Here is a 19,694-nt window from a genome sequence, read left to right on the forward strand (position 1 = left end):
TTTGTGCTGCCGCTCGCACTTTGCGGCGCGGCGGGACGCGGCGTCCCGGGCGCTTCCTCCTCCGTGCCTGCCCCCGCAGCGGGACGCATGATGGCGGCAGCGGCCGCGGCGGAGGTGAGCAGCGCTGCGAGCAGCAGCAGCGATACCTCCAGCACCGGCGAGGAGGAGAGGATGAGGCGCCTCTTCCAGACCTGCGACGGCGACGGCGACGGCTACATCAGCAGGTAGCGGCGGGGCGGCTCCGGCGCGGCGCACCCCGAAGCGGCGTCCCAACTTGGCGGCAAGTTCGCGCGCAGAGTTTCCGCAGTTCGCACGGCAAAGCGCCGTGCCCGGCGGCGCCTCCGCAGGGGCCGGGGGCTCGAACGGCCGTTACCTCCGGGCGCGCGGCCGTGCCGGGGGCGCCCCCGCCCCAGCGGCCGTTGGCGGGCGTTGGCGCCGTGGCGTTCCTGAAGCGCAAGCCCGGACCGCGCTAAGGTTCTCCGGCAAGACCATTAACTTCCCTTCAGTCTGGGAGTTCAGGTCTTCTAACCTAGGTGTTTTTTAATGACCTAATGCGTTAGGCAGGTGGTTTCTGTAAGTAAACAAGCAAGGTTGGTCAAAGATAAAACTGACTCAAGGCTTGGGGGAGGCCACGTTTCTTTGAGAAACACTTCTCTTAGCTGACATGCTTGGGAAAAAATGGAATGTCCTTATGGGCCCTCCCTTAGGTATGTCTTCTTCTAAATATGTCTCTCTAAAGTGGAAAGAGTTATTACTCTTCCATCCATAGCAGTGGGTGATGCCTAGATACAGTAGTCAAAGATAAAAATCGTAGTTTCTGAGAGCACCTAACTTTATTGAGTTTTCATTGGTACTGTGGTATTAGAACCTGATTTAAACTCCTATCCCCATCCCATTAGCTTCAAGATTGTGACATTCAATGACTGTACAGTGTCATAGATTGTAAATAAGCTATATTGAGATGCTCATATATCTGAAATTATTTGGCAATATGTTTAGATCAGAATGGGGTTTGATGGGAGGTATTTCTGCAACTAGTTCGCTTCTTCCAGACCATAATTAAAAAAAAAAAAAAAAAGACTGTACTAAAGACAGGATTTTTCTGAGATGCTGGGAACTTGCAGCTTCAAAACAAAGCCCGTGTTAACTGTAGTTAGGAAGTGCCTCTAAAGAGCTGAGTCAAAGTGAGGGAAAGTTTCTGTTACCTAACCTGAAACCTAGCAGTATGACCCTACAAAAAGGCTTCAGCCCCCTCTGTCATCTCTTTGGAACCAGAAAGTTTAAAGTCTCAAACAGCTGGCAGTCACCTTTTTTAAAAAAGAAGCCTTTGAGGTCACGATATTTCTAATTTTAAGGGCTCTCATACACTGATTTTTATTTGTTTTCTTGTTTAATCATTATTTTGACAGCTGTAGTTCTGAAATAAAAATTTTGAAAATGCACAAGTTCTTACCAGTGTTGTAAGGTGACTTCTCTTTCCACCTATTAAGTGAAAAGTTATAGAAGTTATTCCGAAATCTGAAGTGTTCACTTAAGCACCCGCTGCCTCCTACGAGCACATTCAGTGATCTGTATACACTGTGGTGCTTTCCTGTAGCATAAAGTGGATTAAAGCACTTGCTGAAAGAATGTTGTAGTGCTTCATGAGCACGGATGGTTCAGAGACACTACCACAACACAAGGCAGTCATGTTTTTGATGGAGTTTTTCATATTTATAACTTACGTTTTTTTCCAAATCAATCCAATTAATTAATATATATCAACATATATGCTTTTGAATGTTGCTTAAACTATGTTGTTTAGAGCTTTTAAGATCCATGGCATATTCTAGGACAGGCCTTCGATTTCAGAAAACAGAATTAAGGCTCAGAGGGTAGTGGTTAAAAATCCTTAAGGATTTAGTGGGTCTGTTGTTGACGGTTGCTAATACCTTGCATCATAGGGGAATGTGCCTTTGAGACAAGCATTGGTATGGCTGTTATCAGAACATAGTATTATAAATTGTTGCCTTCCCTTAAATTTCTACATTTGCGAGGAAGTAGTGAATGGATGTTTGACAAGTGATCTTTGTCATCAAACAGAATCATTAGCTCACTAAGGTAATCAGTCTTGTAAATGGAGCGCATTCCTCACTTTGCTATGTCTAGTGTTTCAGTTTCCCTCCTAATCTATTTTATAGCAATGGGTTATGCAGGACTGGACTTGCCTAGTGGTTTTTGGATGTTTTTGTAATGTATGTGCCACCTTAGTCTCAAAGACAGCTCCTTCTGATTTGTGGTTGCACAGTGTCCCTATGAAAAGTCTAGCAACTGCTTTATCATTGTGCACCCTCTCAGGACAGTGTTTGGGTAGCAACACCTTTTTTTTTTTTTTTTTTTTTTTCTAATGCACCATGTTTAAACAGGGCCAAAAAAATCACATCTGTGATTTAATCTTGCCATCATGTGCATACTTTTTGTCTTGCTCCTGCTTTTTCTCTTTTTTTTCATAGAGGCTAGGTATTTGGCTTTCCTGTTCTCTGCTATCCTGCTTAAGTTGACCTCCCTTTCTTAATGGGAATGCTGGTGTTTTCGATCCTTGAGGGTAAAGCTGCTTTTTTTGTTGCCTTTCCTGTAGCCCCAGTGGAGATTAGGTAGACTGACTTCTCCATGTTCCCGTACCATGGTACAGGAGATCAAACACAGCAATAAATACCCAGGCATCTGTATACAGAGCTAAAAACTGAGAAGCCAACACTGTAAATCCAGCTGCTTCCTTATGGACTAGAAATGACCTATAGACTTTTACTAGTTTTAGCCTCCTATTATAACTTATTTTCCATGTAATGATATTAAAATTGTTTACTATATTTCAGCTATTATTCAGTTGTTTTTCAAAATGAATACCCTTTCTGCGCTTCTCACAGGGATGAAGGTTCATCAGTCTTTTGTTTGCATAGTGCATGCATGCAGCAGTAAGTTCATAAGATTGTTTTCTCTCCAACTCTTCGGCCAGCTATGGAAGATACTGCAAAGGCAATTATTTTTATGTGCATGTTTATTTAGTTCATAATGCATGGGGAAAAGAGCTATTTGCATTCCTAATGAAGTTATATGGTGTCTCAGCTGTGGAGATGCTTTGTTGTGCATCTAGCTGTAAACCTCTTCAAATAATAGCAGGGAAGTAGAGGCACAGATGGAGAGGAGGAGCGTGTCCTGAGATACTGATTAATTTTCAGGCTGTCAGTGGTTGGGATGATATTAAAATGAAAAAGCCTAAGTACTAAGTGTGTGCTGTTGATAGTTGTATTGCAGAAGAAATTGAATAATGGGGGATGGAGTGATAGGCTTGTGTCTATTTCTGCATGTTACATTTTGTAGTTAGATCACAATCTTGCACTTTGAAATCTTGCAGCATCTAGCTATATGGAAATATTAAGAGAACACAGAAGCTTTAATTTGTTCATTTGTGCAGAAATGGGTTTTGCTCCTTTGGGGAGTGATAGTAGTTAATTATTTAACATCTCATAAAGGCTTGGCATGTTTGAGATGTGTCATCAGCAATGAGAGGTAACTGCAAACAAATATATGCAAAGCAGTCCATGATTAAGGCTGGATCCTGAACTCTGAAGATCAGCTAAATCAGCCTCACTGGGAGTGGGAGTCAGCTTTAAACACTGTTTACATGAAAATTTTATTTTTGCAGCTGTAACTGGACTGTGTTGTTATTAACAAAAAGCTGTTAACTGAAAAAAAACACTGCGTTCATTTGTTTTTCTTCTGTTAGTTTTGAAAAGCTTGAGAATCTGATGCTATGGTTAAAACTGTATTCAGCTTCAGAGGTTCTGTGTGTTGGGGAGCACTTGCTGCTTTTGCATGTGTTTTTTAATATGGTCAGCATGTGGTGTTGGTGGATGTCAGTGGGGAAAGTGAGGACATGCTTAGTTTTTACAGGTGGTAGGCTATATTAATGTATTTAGAAACTTGTTTGCCTTGTATTTTGATTGTATTGAAGTTCTAGTTATGCATGTAATGATTTTCGCCTTTGTTGCATTAGTTACTAAGTGGATTTCCAGATTATTGTTTTGCAACACTACATGCTCCAAATAAGGTAATTTTCTATCTGTAGCAGATATTTTCATTTATATTAAAAAAGTGAAGCTATGAGTTATAGAGATGATACATGAAAAAAATCTAATTTCCATATTAAGCTACATATGCATGATATTTTTATAATTTTAACTTAAATATTGATAAATTCTTAAGTTCTTAAGAAATGTGAAATTCATATTGAGTACCTAAGAAGAAATTTCATCATGATATCCAGAATAATAAAAGTTCTCACCGTAGAGTTTGTTTGAAAATATTTTCTTCTGTATATGTTATATTTTTTGACATTTCAGTCAGTGTTTGTCATACTCTGCTTTTGAATAATTGAAAATCCACAAACGTGCTATTTTTTGCAGTGTGCTTGTGCAGTCCATTAAAAGCATATACTGAAAAAGTGCTTCCTTTGACTGCCCTCCTCAGAAACAGCTAAAAGAAACTTGTTGGATTTGATCTATTACGTGAACTGTATAGCTGTGGGAACTCTCACAAACTTTGCAATGATAAGCTGATATATATATATATAATTTACATATTATGTATATTAAGTGATCTTCAAGGGTTTTGTAGCTAGACAGTGTAACCACGAGAGAAACTGTGAAAGTATTTATTGCTTTAATCCAGGTTGCACGCTAGTATTCTTGTAAATTCCTTCATTAACACAGTGGAACTAAGCCTATTTACAGGACACTTGTGTGTTGTGTGTAATTTTCTGAAAGTAGGAAAACTACTGTTGAGAAATAAAAGCCCAAACTGTTTGACTGCTCTGAAATATTTTTAAATAAGTGGATAGATCAAATATTTTACAATCTTTTTTTTTCTCTCTCTTTTTTCCCCTTTTTTAAAATGGGTAATTATGGCAAAGTGATTGGAGTGAATATGGATGATGATGTTTCCCAGGATAGTAATCTGTATTTTTCCTTGCAGCTCGAGGAGAGTTTACATTTTAGGGTATAGATCTGTACAAGCTATAAATCAAGTTCATACAAAGCATTGTCAGAGATCTTGACCAAGCATCATGTATTTTAAAATTTATGTACAAGCTGGAGGCAGTGATCTGGATGTCATAGATGTGTAAGTAATGAGCTTAGAACTGTGTTGAAAATTATTTTGGGGGGAAATGGGGAAGCTGCCAGTTGAAGGATAAATCCGGATAAACTTGTAACAGATCTCGTCAATAAAATATGTAAATGTAACAAGTACTTAACATAGATTTTACATAGTCCTAGGTTCTACATTCATCAGTATGATAACTGTTAGACTTGTATCAGATTTAAAAATGATGAAGTTTTGGTCTTGTGTCATCACTAGCCTATGTCCTATGCTACTCCTCAGTGTGCAGCGGAGAACCATATTAATTTTGAGGTGAACAGTTCATAGTTCTCAGTGGAGCTGACTGCAATATGTCAGGGATATTAGCCACGTAAAAAGCATGCCTACATCAAGGCTATGAGCTTCTCGAATTCCTGCTTTGTGCTGTGTATTTCTGAGTATTGCAATTAATAACTGAAGCTCTTTCTTATCTTTAATCATTTTAAGGTTTGTTGCTAATACCATGTTATTGGGATTCTGACTGTGAGGGGATTAAACCTCTGTATAAATTCAGTAATCTTTCTGTGACCCCGGAAGGGGAAAAACATGTTGCTCAGGTAGTTCTTGTGATCTTTCAGAATGACTACTAAGAAGCCCAGAAAAATGTAACATTACTAATTTGCTAGATGTCTCTTTTCTACTAGGTTATAGTATAAAGACTACTGGTGGCCATTTTTATGATTTAGCTGAAACTTAAGTAAATAATTGGATCTTTCTGATTCCATATGATGTCATTTTCTTCTGCTTATAACAGGCAAAGTAATTAGCATCTTCCATAACCTCTGCTCCTTAGTTCATGCTTCTTTAAAGGAGAAACTTTCTAGGGGTTTACAGTTAAGTTGCCAAAACCTATACTTAGAAACTAATGGATAGGTTGACTGTTTTGGGATACTCCTGGATGAGAGAAAAGTCTCACCACTGGTGGTTAACTCATTTTATTTCTTTATCTTTTCTTCTTGTTTGTCTAGTTTGAGGGTGCCCTGTGGAAATATTTAACTGGTCACTATGAATTGATTCTAAAACAATTTTTAAAAATCCTCAGATTTTTGAAATAGCATTGTCAGCACCTGAACTTAATTCAGGTCATGGATGTCATGGTTGGGAACAGTGACCCTAACAAGATACTTGGGCTTCTGTCTTTCCTAGCACATCCATGGTCCTGAACTGTAGAGGTCCCTTCCAGCCTCAGCCATTCTGTGATTCAGTGATTCTGTGACCTTGATTACTCAGCTGCTTGTGAAATGAATTGCTGAGGTTTCATGGCAGTTTGAAGTCAACCTAGGTGAAGGTGCTGCAGGAAGAGTTGTTCAGTGCTATCCAGTCTTGAAGTCTGAATCTTGAATTTGTTTGGTGAGCCAGATCAGAGGACTGTTCTGATGGAATAGCAGCTCAAGAAGAAATACTAGTTTCCGTCCGTTATTTTGTGCTGCTGGCTCATCGTATGTTGTGATTGTGCAATGTCTGGTTTCTTATTTATTTTTAAATACAATTTGCTTCAAATGCTCTGAATTGGGAAACATTCCTAAAAATTGATTTGTGACACTAAAAATAAATATATTTTAAGAAAAATCGTAACAATTTGATTTTTTTTTAGAATCTTAGCACATCTGTTGGTGAGTGAAAGATTAATTAGGCCAGTGCCTAATTGACCATTGTTCTGTTGATAGACTGGGAGTGGTATTCAAAGAAAAATGGTTAATCTGAGGATATATGGCCTTGGAAAAACACCTCATCTTTACTGTGAATTTTTACATGTATCTTTGAAAATAAATACTATGTCTATGGAATTTTCTCTTGGAGAGTGACTGTTTCCAAGCACTTAACAGATTAATTAAGATGGTTAGCTTTAATGAAAACATTTCACATCTTACTTCTGGAAAGTTTTTGCAGGACTATTTTTTAAAAAATTAATAAAACAAAACAGTACTTATGCAGTACTTATGCAGTATTAATTTATTCAATGAAATTCCTTCTGACATTTGTAAGCATAATTTAGACTAGCCTGGCCAAGTGAAAACTAGGTTCCTGGTAGTTCTTACCATGGGTAGAATCTGTGGGCTGAATTGATACTGGGTTTTAGTGAAACTTGAAATTAGTAAGCTGCACAAAGGAAAACATAAGATGGCAGAGCCTGTGTTGACAAGCAGGTGCTTCTTTATTGATGTACAGGGTCTTTGTTTGCATGTAATAATTTTGTCTCCAGAGAAGACAGCTTGTTCTCCCAGGTTGTGTTGATGGTTTGGCAAAGTTGACATAATGTTAAAAGTACATTTAATTACTTTATTTCTAATGAGTAAAATGTGAGTGCCTACTACAAAACATAGCACTTGTAGAAACTCTGGCAATCTTGTCCATATCTGGTAGGAAATAGGGGAGAGATAAGGGGAATCCTGATTGTAGATACTGATTGTTTTAGGTAACTTATTATTACTTTACCAGGAGAAGGAGTGATATTGAAGATTGTAGAGTTCTGAAGTAGATTTTTTGTTGATTATGAATAAAGCCAGTGCTCTGAAACTGGAGTACATCTTCAGCTGTGTTGAGCACATAGCATTTTCGAGCAGGTTGACTGTTTAACCTTCTTTTTCCTTGTTACTGCTCAGCGTAGTGGAATTTTAAATGTGAAATTACAGAAAAAGCAGTGGGATATACTGGGCAGAAAATGAAGTTAACAAGGCGGTTCAAGGGTAAGAAGTTTCAGAGTGCATAAGTAGTAAGAGAAAAAACAAGGAAGGAGTACCTAAGGGAGGGAGGTAGTAAGCTGCTGATGCTGTTAGTTGTGAAAAGGCTGGTAATTTTCAAAAGTGATACCTAAATTTGTGTGCTTATCTTGAAATACTTTGGGTTCAGTAAAAAAGAATTCTTAAATCTGTGCAGTTAGCTACAGGTGAAGCTGTAGGTGCAATATTGTAGATGCTAAGCACTTTTAAGGAAAGATTTGAATTGTCTTCGAGTGGGCATTGAATTAATTTGCTTTATTTTGAAGAGTTTGGGAAAGAATTAAAAAAAAGGTTGTTAAAAATATTTCTCTTCACTAGATCTGACCAATTGTGAGAGACAACTTTTGTGTTTGCAAGATAGTTTTATAATACTTATCTTTTGTGAAGGATTGTAGCAGTCTTAAGGATGCCTAGCCAGTGATAGATGCAGAATATGAAGTGAGGATTTCTGTATGTGCAGCCCTGAGTTTGTCATGTTAAACTAGTGTCTGTCAGGATGACAGGTTGTGGCCTGCTGGAGAGCTTCAAAACTATTCAAAAAAAAAGTCTAATTGTTAGCAAATAGCCTGAGAAATACACTTTAAGAGATTCTGGCAATTTTCTTAACTCATGTTGGTACAGGAATTAGCTTAGCCTTGTTGGTATGGTTCGGGAGAAAGCATTTTGTATACCATGTCCCATGCTTTACAGGAAGCAGGCTACCTAGCCATCTTTGGCTGACTAAAATGCTGATGCCCAAGAATCTGTAAGGAAAAGGTGTAATTCTGTGAGCATTCTGGAGATTTTGCCTGAAAGTCAAGTTCAGTGTGAACAGTGTTTTGTTTTATGTGTATATGTGTTTTGTTGTTGTTTTCTTTAAGTTGTTTTTGGCTTTATATTTTTAGTGACTGCTGCTCCTACTTCTAAAATTTTATGGGAGGTCCATGCAATCTTTGTGTGGTGTCACAGTTTATCACCTGTGCATTTTTACCCGCTTAAAGTAGTAAGAATGATATGATGAACTTTTATCTGGAAGGATTTTTTTCATTGGAGTCTACTAAAGCAAGTTCTGATGTGTAAGATCTGATGTGTAAAATTTGTGTAAATTTTGTACAAAGTGTAAATTTTTGAGGTCTCTACATGTATAGGAATTACCGTAGTTCCTAGATCACAGGCAAGGATAGTTTTGCTTGCCCTGTCAGGGCAACAGGTTGCAGAAGGTGAAGAGAATAAGGAGGCAGTCTAATTCAGGAAAGCTGGGCTGATAGCTGTTTGGCGTCTGATGCTGGCACTGATACTTGTCCACCTCTGTAGTGAACTAGTGTGGGGAGCTAAGTCAATAATAATTAAACTATTCCCTTTGCTATGATGAGCTTTATGGCGGTTTAGCTGACTGCTGAGTCAGCCCTAGCAGAGGAAAATGGAAGGAGATGTGAGGCAGCAGCAAGTTGACAGACTCAAGCTGTGTGGGAGTCTTTGTGGTCTTGCTTGCTGGTCTTGAAGCTTCACAGAGGCTACAGCCAGAGATAGCAGCTGGAATCTGCAACAACCACATGTCTGGAGCCCATCAAAGCAGTTTGGTGAGTGCTCAGATAGAGGTAAATGGTATCTCAGTCTGTGATATGGCAGCATCAACCAGGCTGCCAGTGTGGAGAACTCTTTACACTTTTGCTAGAGACTGCAACTTCTTAAAGGAGAGCAAAAAGCAGATGTTTTGGGTAAGAAACAGATGTTTGGAAACAAAAAGAGTAGCAAGTGCAAACAGTATGAGAAAAAAACTTTTTGAGATTGTTCCTATGACTGCCTGTTTTTGCACACGAAAAAATGAAAGCTAGAGAACTGCTGTAACTCATTGTAACTCATTGCTACAGATTAAGTACTAAGGGGTTTGATTTGCTGAGAACCACGGGAGCAGGCACCATGTGAGATGTAGAAACACAGCAATTTGGTAAGTGTCCAGCAGAGGGAACTCCACCAGAAAAACAAATGATGCACACTGCTACCAACGGTAAAAGTAAACAAACTGTAGTGATTCCAGGAAAAATATTTTATTTTATTTTGGCAAGCCCTTGTTGCTTTATTTGTTGAGGGTGCTCCGTCAGAGAGACATCTTAAACCTAGTCTTAGCCAGCAGTCCTAATGGCTGTCCATGGACTTGAAGTGGCTCATAATTACAACACAACTATGTGGAACAGGTTTTCCTGCAGTTTGCTGTTTGTTTACTCTGTCTGCCTCTGGGGAACTTGAGTGCATTTCTGATTTTGACCTTTCTTCTTCAAAGGAATTTTTAGACTGCAGATTGCACAAGCAAAGAAAAAATGTTTGCCAGGAAGATGCCCATAAAATCTTTGTACTAGCTGAAATTAAATAATTTTGAATGAATTTATACTATTAGATAGTGACAGTAGAACCAGCATTTCTTTATAGTTTTGATAGTGTATCAGAAGGAGTAAGAACAGAAAAATGTTTCTACTCATTCAGTTAAGCACCTGAGCAATCACACTGGCTACTGTGCAGCATGCATTCATTCTTACCTAGGTGGTTTCTCATGCTTACTAAAGCAGAAATCAGAACAAGGTAGAGTACAGCAGGAAACACAGCTATGTTAAGAAAGCAAAAGTTTATGTCACTAATCCAGTTTTGTGGTTCGAAAGAATTAGGAAGCTTTTAAAGTTTGATCTTCCATTTACAAAGAAAACTGATAGCAAATATGAACACTTCTCTGTTGCAATTTTTAGTGTGCGCATATGTATGCTGGCTTCACTTTAGCTGTCCAGCATTGTTATGCTGTGCAGAAGATATACTGCATTTTTATTTAATTTCTCTTGGAGGAGGAAATCTAAATGTTTCAAAATTTATCTCAATTCATAAACTTTAATTGGCCTCATTTTGTAATTGTTTCAGAAATCCTGTGCTTTTAAATTGAACTAGGAGGAATTAGGGAAGTGATGTGTGTGAGGCTTCTGAAAGGATTGCCATGGTAGATAGATGGCTAAATAAAATATGACAGAATAATTTGTATTCTGATGCTGTCCTGTTAAAAAACAGGGCTTCTTGTGGCAGCAAGAGTTCTGCTTCATAGCTGCTTCTGCTCTTTTTCCAATTGTCTATCGAAGTCTTGCTTAGGTATTGTTGCTATCATCGCCATTGTGCTCAGAACTTAGTCTGTGCTACTTCTTGGGGGATTTTTTTCAATATAAGTGATAAAATACAAGGTAAAATTGAAAGAGTCTGCGTAAGCATATGATCTTCAAGTGCCGAGCTGTTTATTCTAAAAATATTCCAGATCATGTACTTTGGGGAAAAGGCTATTTTAATATAGCACATATTATATCAAAAAGGAAAATAACTTTCTGATTCTGGGAGATAAAAAATTTGGTGCCTATATTTTTGTACTGATATCATTAGTGTTTTTATATGGAGTTTTTGGTATGTTTGGTGTATAGAAAATTGAGACTATTATTTGAAATTGATGCTATGCAAATTCCACTTTTTTTTTTTAACATAAGCTACTGTAGTCCCAATTTAGTTCTACTCATATTTCTTTGCCTCAAGAAACTAGATGGGAAAAAAAAAGCTGCTTAACTGGATTGCGGTTTCTAGTTAGTATATTGTGAGTAAAAACGAAGAGAGTTACAAAGGTGAAAATGAGGCACCAAAGGGGAACAGGCAGATGTTTACATGGAAAAACTCCATGTAGATGCAGAGGAAATGTTAGTAAAGAAAATGTCTTTCCTTATTAATAAATTTTTTAGATAATTTTTGCAGAGGGAGATTAGGAAAGTTGTTGTCATTTCAGATTGGCTCATCCTGGGTAAATGAAATCTGTTTTCAGTAGTATCAGTAGGCTCAAATTACTTCAGTCAACTCAGATTTTGTGGAACTTTGTTTGTTTGTTCTGTGTGTGCATGTTTTGTTGTTGTTGTTTGTAATTCATTGTATCTTTCCCCATACTAGTATTTCCTCAGACTGCAGAAGTTACAAATCACAGAATGACAGAGTGGCTGAGGTTGGAAGGGACCTCTAGAGATCATCTAGTCCAACCGCCCTGCTCGAGCAGGAACACCTAGAGCACGTGGCACAGGGTGGCATCCAGGTGGATTTTGAAGATCTCCAGAGAAGGAGACTCCACAACTTCTCTGGGCAGCCTGTTCCAGGGCTCTGTCACTCTCACAGGAAAGAAGTTCTTCCTCACATGGAGATGGAACTTCCTGTGTTTCAATTTGTACCCATTAAGCCTTGTCCTATCACTGGCCACCACCAAGAAGAGTTTGGCCCCATCCTCCCTACATTCACCCCTCCAGTATTTGTACTTGTTGCTAAGATCCCCTCTCAGTCTTCTCCAGGCTAAACAGGCCCAGCTCGCTTAGTCTTTCCTTATATGATAGATGCTCCAGGCCCTTAATCATCTTCACGGCTCTCCATTGGACCCCCTCTAGAAGCTCCACGTCCCTCTTGTCCTGGGTAGCCCAGAACTGCACCCCATACTCCAGGTGCGGCCTCACCAGAGCTGAGCAGAGGGGCAGGATCCCCTCCCTCGACCTGCTGACAACGTTCCTCCTGATGCAAGGCAGGATCCCATGGTTCTGCTTGGCCATGAGGGCACACTGCTGACTGTTGTCAACCAGGATTCCCAAATCCCTCTCCACGAAGCTGCTTTCCATCAGGTCAACTCCTAACCTGTCCTGGTGCCTGGGGTTATTCTTCCGCAGGTGCAGGACCCTGCACTTGTCTTTGTTGAACCTCATGAGGTTCCTGTCTGTCCAACTCTCCAACCTGTCCAGGTCTCTCTGAATGGCAGCACAGCCCTTGGGAGTGTCGGCCACTCCTCCCAGTTTGGTGTCATCTGCAAACTTGCTGAGGGTGCCCTCTGTGCCCTCGTCCAAGTCATTGATGAACAAGTTGAAGAGCACTGGGCCCGGTACTTACCCCTGCGGGACACCACTGGTCACGGGCCTCTAATTAGACTCAGCCCCATTTATCACCACCCTCTGGGCTCTGCCATCCAGCCAGTCCTCAATCCACCTCACTGTCCATTCATCTAACCGACTCTTCCTGAGCTGAACAAATGCTATTGAGTTAATATTTACACAATTGGAGGGAGCTCAACTGTGCACAGCCTAGCACTGACAAGCCTGTGGAAGGTCAGGAGGCAAATGTCAGGTCAGAGATGACTATATGAGCTTTACGGAGACACTGGGGACTTGGGTTGTCACCAGCAGGCACTGTGTAAAGCACCGTACTGGTGCTCTAACATCTTGCCGCCTTGGGGACTAGAGCTGCAAGCCTTTGTCTTAGAAGCTCCTAGTAGGTTAAAAACCTACTAGGAAAAACTCTGTTTTTCCTTTTCTTCCTTGTTCCAAAGGGTGGTCCATCATCGGTTATGCTACATCAATTCTGATACAGGAACGAATGACATTAAGTAAATGAATAGCTCCTTTGTAAATAGCTGGTAAGCATTTGTTGCTATAGTTAAGTGAAGCCTAAAGCAGTTGCTGTGATCTTACCCCATCACTATTGTGCTTAAGGTTGAGGGTTAATTCAAATTTAACTGCTAGCATCTGATAATGCAGGCTAGTTACACTTTAATTTGCTAATGTAGACATTGCTTAGTTGCATCTGTGGTTCCTCTTGTGAAAATGTGAATGCCTTGTGTCCCTTGTTTTTCTTTTCAATACCCTTGTGAGATAGCTCTGTGTAAGCTTGATTTTTAAAATCCAGTGAACCAAGCCACAGTAAGATTGACTTTTTTTTCTTGGCAAGATTAAAAGCTAAACAAAAATCTTTCCAAAAAATTAGGTACACTTATCAATCATGTAGATTTGGCACATATGATGTAGTTTGGATTTCTTATAATAAAGTAATTTCTTATCCTAAGTGGATATATATATATATATATATAGTTAAAATACATAGTCACAGTGTGGCTTATTTATTGATTGGTTGTATTTGAGTTTCACTATAAACATCTCTGCCAAGATGTTTATTGGGGCAGCTGTTCCAGATTCACTGCAAGGACTTCCAAAACTTCATCTGAAGTGTAATTTATGTTCTATACAAAAGATGGATGTTGACTGTGATATTAAGTGGCTTTAATGTAACATTTGATGCAAGAATTATGGATGCCTTGGTATTTACAGAAGCATTCTGTATGATGTTCAGATACTAGTACTGAAATGCTAATAGTGCAAAGAATGATAATAATATATATAATGCTAATCTTGTTACATAGTTCCTTCTTTCTATGGAAACATAAAAATGAGTAACAGACAAAGGAAGCCATAAAATATTCATACTATTTCTCATATGAATCACTGTAGTATTGCTGTGGCAGTCCAAAACAAAAATTATTTAAGAAAAAGGTGAAGGGAAAGATGTAGCAAAGTGTGAGAGTGCAGAAATAGTGACAATTTTTTAAACTTTGAAATTGGACAGAATGTCACACCAAGGAAATTTTGATAGTGTAGAGTAGCTATTGCTTCACATTTTAAATTGATTCATCCATGTTTTTTTTCTGGAATCTTGACTAGTTGCCATTTACCAAATAGTGCATTTGTCTTCCTTTCAACATTGTGCTGCCCCTTGTACCAGTGAAGTGGGATATTCTCTGGGTGAGGGGGAGATAAAAAGAAAAAAGGAAGAAAGTGATTCTTTGGCTCTTAGGTGCTCTCTTTTGTGAGTAGATGACTTGTTCTGAGCAGCAGTGCAATGAGACAGGCCTTAGTCTGCCAAATTTGTCTCTTGCTGTTTGGGAAAACTGGAAAGGAAGAGATGCATTTTCTGTGTGTGCTCAGGAAGACAGTGCAGTTTGACTTACACTGTTGTGTTTGCATGAGAATAGTATTTATTTTATGGTGGTTTATGTTTTGAAAAAGGCAATATGACTGTTTGCCGTTCAGGGACAATCTTCCTTTTTTGAGGAGTTGATTTAGTCTTTGATACAGAGAATTATTTAAGTATTTCAATTATCTGGGCATGTGCCATTATTGGAGAATGTCAGATGTTTGTCTAATAGTCCACTTAGAAAGCATTCTTTACAGTTGTTCCTTGACTGGAGTTGTTAATGTTTTTTCACCATTCTTTACTTAGCAATAAACTTATAATTCATCCCCTTTTTTTTTTCCTTACCAACTTCTACTGTCGAGAATTCTTTTAAAACCGTCAACTTACCTCAATTTTGAAAAGGAAAAATGTGCAGAGAATGCAGGGAAAAGAACACTTCAGATTATTTTCTCCTCAAAATAATTTTCTCCCTCAGATTGAGCCTAAGGTAAATTCAGTAAGTTCTTTTCAAACAAAATAGAAAATGACATAGGTCCCGATGTTCCTGAATATCTTCCCTAGCCTCTCTCAGTATGTTTAAATATACTTGCATGCATCCATCCTAATAGCACTCTGAACAAATTTGTCAAAAGTATTGTATTTTGGAAGTATCTTTCATATTGACTTAGTTGCAGCTAAATCAACATTGCAAAAATTGCATGTTTTGGCCTCTAACACTTAGAGTACTTTGCAGGGAACTGTCTGCTCCTCTTCTTGTAGCTTTCTTTAAACAGTTGCAAGCTTCTTAAGTTTTTCTTAATCAGAACATTTGGCGGCAAAGTTATTCAAAATATTACTTCCATTTTTACTATTTTCTTTGTGTCTTCCCTGTTTAAGTTTAGTGGCAATAAAAATGCTTTTGCCTGACCTCCAGAAAATGGAAATTTAAGCTGTCATCTAGTTACAAGTTAATTATTTAAATTCTTATGGTATCACATTCTGCAGAAGGCACTATGAAGATTAACAGCAAGTTTTAGCTCTCCCTTTTTGTGTAATTTCTCTGCTAGTACAAATGTTATTAATAGTATAAAAATAGAGGTTAATCTTAAAGAAAAATGTTTCCTTCCTTTCTGTGACTTTTCTCTGTTGAACTATGTTGCTATCCTCACGGTTTGGAAAAAAATCATAGTTGAGTTTTTGGGTTCAAGTGACTGTGCATTAACGCATTTCTAAATTAAACAGAAGTAGTATTCCTTTTCTTCTGAACTAAATTGCACTTTTTTTTTCTTTTCTCTCTTCCCTCTACTCCTCCCTCTCCCCCTGCCCCCCCCATATTTTCTCTCTGTTTTCATTCTTCCCCTTCCTGCCCATCTCCCTCTAAAAATATTCTCAGGAATGACTTGCTGATGGTTTGCCGCCAGCTGAACATGGAGGAGTCTGTCGCTGAGATCATGCACCAGCTGGGAGCAGATGAAAGTGGAAAAATTTCCTTTCAGGATTTTAGTCACTGCCGCATGCAACTGGTGCGAGAAATCAGGAAAGAGGAAGTGGAGCTTTCTGTGAAATCAGATGACTCTTGCAAAAAGAAAAAATTAAGGGATAGGATGGCTTCCTGGCCGACTAGCAGCGATAACAGTTTAGGTAGGTATAACTTCTAAATATTGTGCTGTGTGATCTAAGTAGGTGCTATCATTTTTACTGGCATCGAGTTTTTAGCTGCAGTATTATGTGGATATGCTTTGGCATGATTTCCGCATGCGTTAAAGTACTGCTATAATTGTTAGTCATCCTTAGTGTGAACTACGGTGTCTGCAGAACATACTCTTCTAAAAGCCCTAGTTGCTCAAGACAACAGTCCTGGAAAGACAAGAGTTACAAAGCACAGCTGGTGACTGAAGACTTGGTGAGCTCTTCATTGGAAAGTCCAGAAAGGTAGGCAGTTATGTAGAAATATTGAAAACAAAGACGGAAATAGCCTTTGAGATGTCATATACTTTGAGATATCATATACTGTAGGAATGTGGGTGTTTTAGGGATGTTTTAGAAAATTTGTCTACCTACTGGGGGATCTGATTGCTGGAGATTCCTTGAGATTTAAAGAATATTGGCATTCCCCTTTCATTTTGCACTGCCTCTGTGCAAAAAAAGGCAAGAAAAAAACTGTTCCCCTGCTATGCGCAGGAACACAGAGTATAGGAAGAGACTGTCTGTGCTACTGAGTCTTGTTGTTTCTAGCATTAAGCACCTAAAACTGCTTCCTTTCACCATATAATGAATACAAGAGACCATAAGTCATCAGCTTATGTAGCCAACCCTGCAAGAACAAGATGCTGCAGAAAGCACTGAGAACCTTTTCTATGGTCTTACACAGGCGGGTACTAGCTGGACATTGTAGTTGGTCTGTGATCTAGGAACTCACCCACTCTCATGATCATGAAGTTAACCTTTGACTATATTTAGAGATTTCTCTATCCCCTCAATCTTTCTTGTTTACTTGGGCGACATTAGTCTAGGTTATTTTTTTTAATACTCATTTAATGGGGAATCTCCCTTTAAAAATCACAGTTGTGTTGTCTTCACTTGTGGCTCAGTTTAAGTTAAGAGTATTTTTTACCATCAGATATACATCAGGGAGAACATACCTGTCTGTATTCGAACTCCTCTTATAACTGACCTGTCTTTCCTGTGTGGGGCTTTTTATTTTTTTCTCATGTTCCTTAGAAGGGTTCATGTTGTTGTGTCTTCCAGTACTTCTGTCTGTGTGCCTTCTTGGCTTGTCATCTCAGACACTTGAATTTCTTTCATTTGTTTTGCATCACTGATGAATTCCTTATTTTCCTGTTTTTTTGGTTGGCTACATTCCTCCTGCAATATCCTCTCATCTGATAGGACTCGTTTGGCTCATCAACATGACAATTCACAACTTCATTTCTTCTTTGCCATCTGGTCTCTTTTCTTGTTTGGCTTTCATAGTCATATTTTGTTGTAGTCAATATTTCTTCTGATTATCCTACTTTTATATGTGTGTGTGTCTCTGTATGGGTATATTTACACACATATATATGAGGTACAAGAGGATTAAGTCTAACTGCATATTCAGCATAACTTCTCCAGAAGTCTGTCAGAGGTTTCTGGCAAAAACTTTCTTTCTGAGACAATCCTGCCTTGTAATTAGGGGTAGTTATTGAAAAGTAAAAGACATCCTAAACTACACAGGAGGCAGTGTATATTACAGTGTATTACTGTGTTCAAATGCATACCACAAAGAAATCTTACTAACTGCTGCTAAAAATATTGTCATATGATGAACCTCCAAATTTGTTGATGACCCCATGGCTCCCAGGACAATCCATACTCCTTTTTCTCATCCCCCTGTTTGTTGTACAGAAGGCTAATGCATATTTTTAAGTTGATGAATTGTCATGTTTTGCTTGATATTTTTTTCAAAAGTTGATTGGCCTCAGGAAAAGTTTTGAATGTCCTGCCTTGGTTATTTTGTGCCATGTTCATGAAGCCTGACTTTCCCATACACTAGTTTTAAACCTATAGAGACTTAATGTTTTACTTACTTACCCTGGCTTGACTTACTAATAATGGAAAACACGAACATATTCCCCCACATAAACAAAACAATAGAGTGAAAGAAAATAAAAATAACAACAATGTACATCCAAAATGCAACTGTTTTTTATATAATTGTAAAAGAAAACTACTGTGGCAGCACTGTGTAAGTTGTTCTACAGATCTTCTCTTAAAGAAGCCAGGAAACACCACTGTAATGTAACTCAGTGATATAAACACTGCATAGAGCATGAACATAACGAGTTGAGGAATGATATCTGCAGTCAGGCTTGACTGACGAGCTGCATATGGTTGCATGCCCTCATGTCTTTGGGAGCTCATGCACTCTTGCTGGTGTTCAGATTCTGTTACACTGGGCAGCTTGCTATTGCTTTCCAAATGTGTTTCAGACAGGAGACATCATAGTGTGCTATTAAGTACATATAAACTTGATGGATGCTCTTTGTTTAGTGTGTTTTGTTTTACTTCCAATGGGGTACACTGTTTTTAATAATGGTTATCTTCAAAGACTGTTTATGTGCCTTTTCTAAAGACTTGTTTCCGTATAATGTGTCAGCTGCTGCTATTGCTTGAAAGCTTTTATCATGTATCCATATGGAGTGCATAAATTACAAAACTTTCAAATTTGTTTAATTGCCACTGAGCAGTAGGAGTCCTGGTTATCTGAAGCAAAGGAATACAGCTTCTCGGATGGGGCTTTTTATACTGCAAGTTTGTATATGATGTGAGGAGATTACCAGTCAGCATTTTGTGCAGGCTTTTCCTATAGATGTTCACAGTTCCTTTACAGAGTGCAATGTTGATATGTTTATCTAAGTGAAGCTCAATACGATCTTTGGTACCCATAATTATTGCACTTCATTATGAAGTAGAGGAATAACTGGACAAATCCGAATGATTTAATGAACTTTTTTTCTCACCTGTCAAATTTTACCAGTGATGAAAGGTTACTCTAGTAATTTTGCCCAACGAATATTTCTTCTCCTGTGTTCCCAAGTGGAATGCAAAAGTAAGGAGACTGAGTTTTAATCAAGATACAGGACTGTAGTTTCTTAACACACCCAGTCGTGCGAGCTCATAAGCTAAACCCACATCTGCTTGAGACAGCTTGGCAAGCAAATGAGAGAGTGTAAGACTAGACTAAAAAAAATCTTATATTAAAATATCTCATTAAGGGCACTTTTCCTATTATGAGAATGATGTTTTTTGCTGCTCGAATATCAGCAAATTAAGGATATTGTATTTACTTCTTACTTTGTACCACTGAACTCAGTAGGAAACTTGGCAATAATTTTGAAGTACTAGCCAATTTCATACAAATGAAATTATGACCTCTGTTAATCCCATACTCTTGATATTATTTTAAATTAATAAAAATAAAAGAAGTAACCTTTGAAACTAGTGTTGGCAGCTTATAATGAATATATGCTACCTGACTCCTTAATATATCCCTTCAGGAGGAAACACGGGGGA

General features: G+C 38.5%; 1 long non-coding RNA gene across 1 annotated transcript; it reads left to right on the forward strand.

The window, feature by feature from the left end:
• The first annotated feature begins 134 nt into the window (after window positions 1-134).
• On the forward strand, window positions 135-16,214 carry LOC148596263 (uncharacterized). Its single transcript, XR_015913346.1, has 2 exons — window positions 135-224; window positions 16,033-16,214. It is a non-coding gene; the product is annotated as an uncharacterized LOC148596263 (long non-coding RNA).
• Window positions 16,215-19,694: the final 3,480 nt, after the last annotated feature.

Source organism: Tinamus guttatus, unplaced genomic scaffold (assembly GCF_059628265.1).
Source record: "Tinamus guttatus ecotype Peru unplaced genomic scaffold, ASM5962826v1 Tinamus_guttatus_pri_ptg000022l, whole genome shotgun sequence".
Lineage (NCBI taxonomy): Eukaryota > Metazoa > Chordata > Aves > Tinamiformes > Tinamidae > Tinamus > Tinamus guttatus.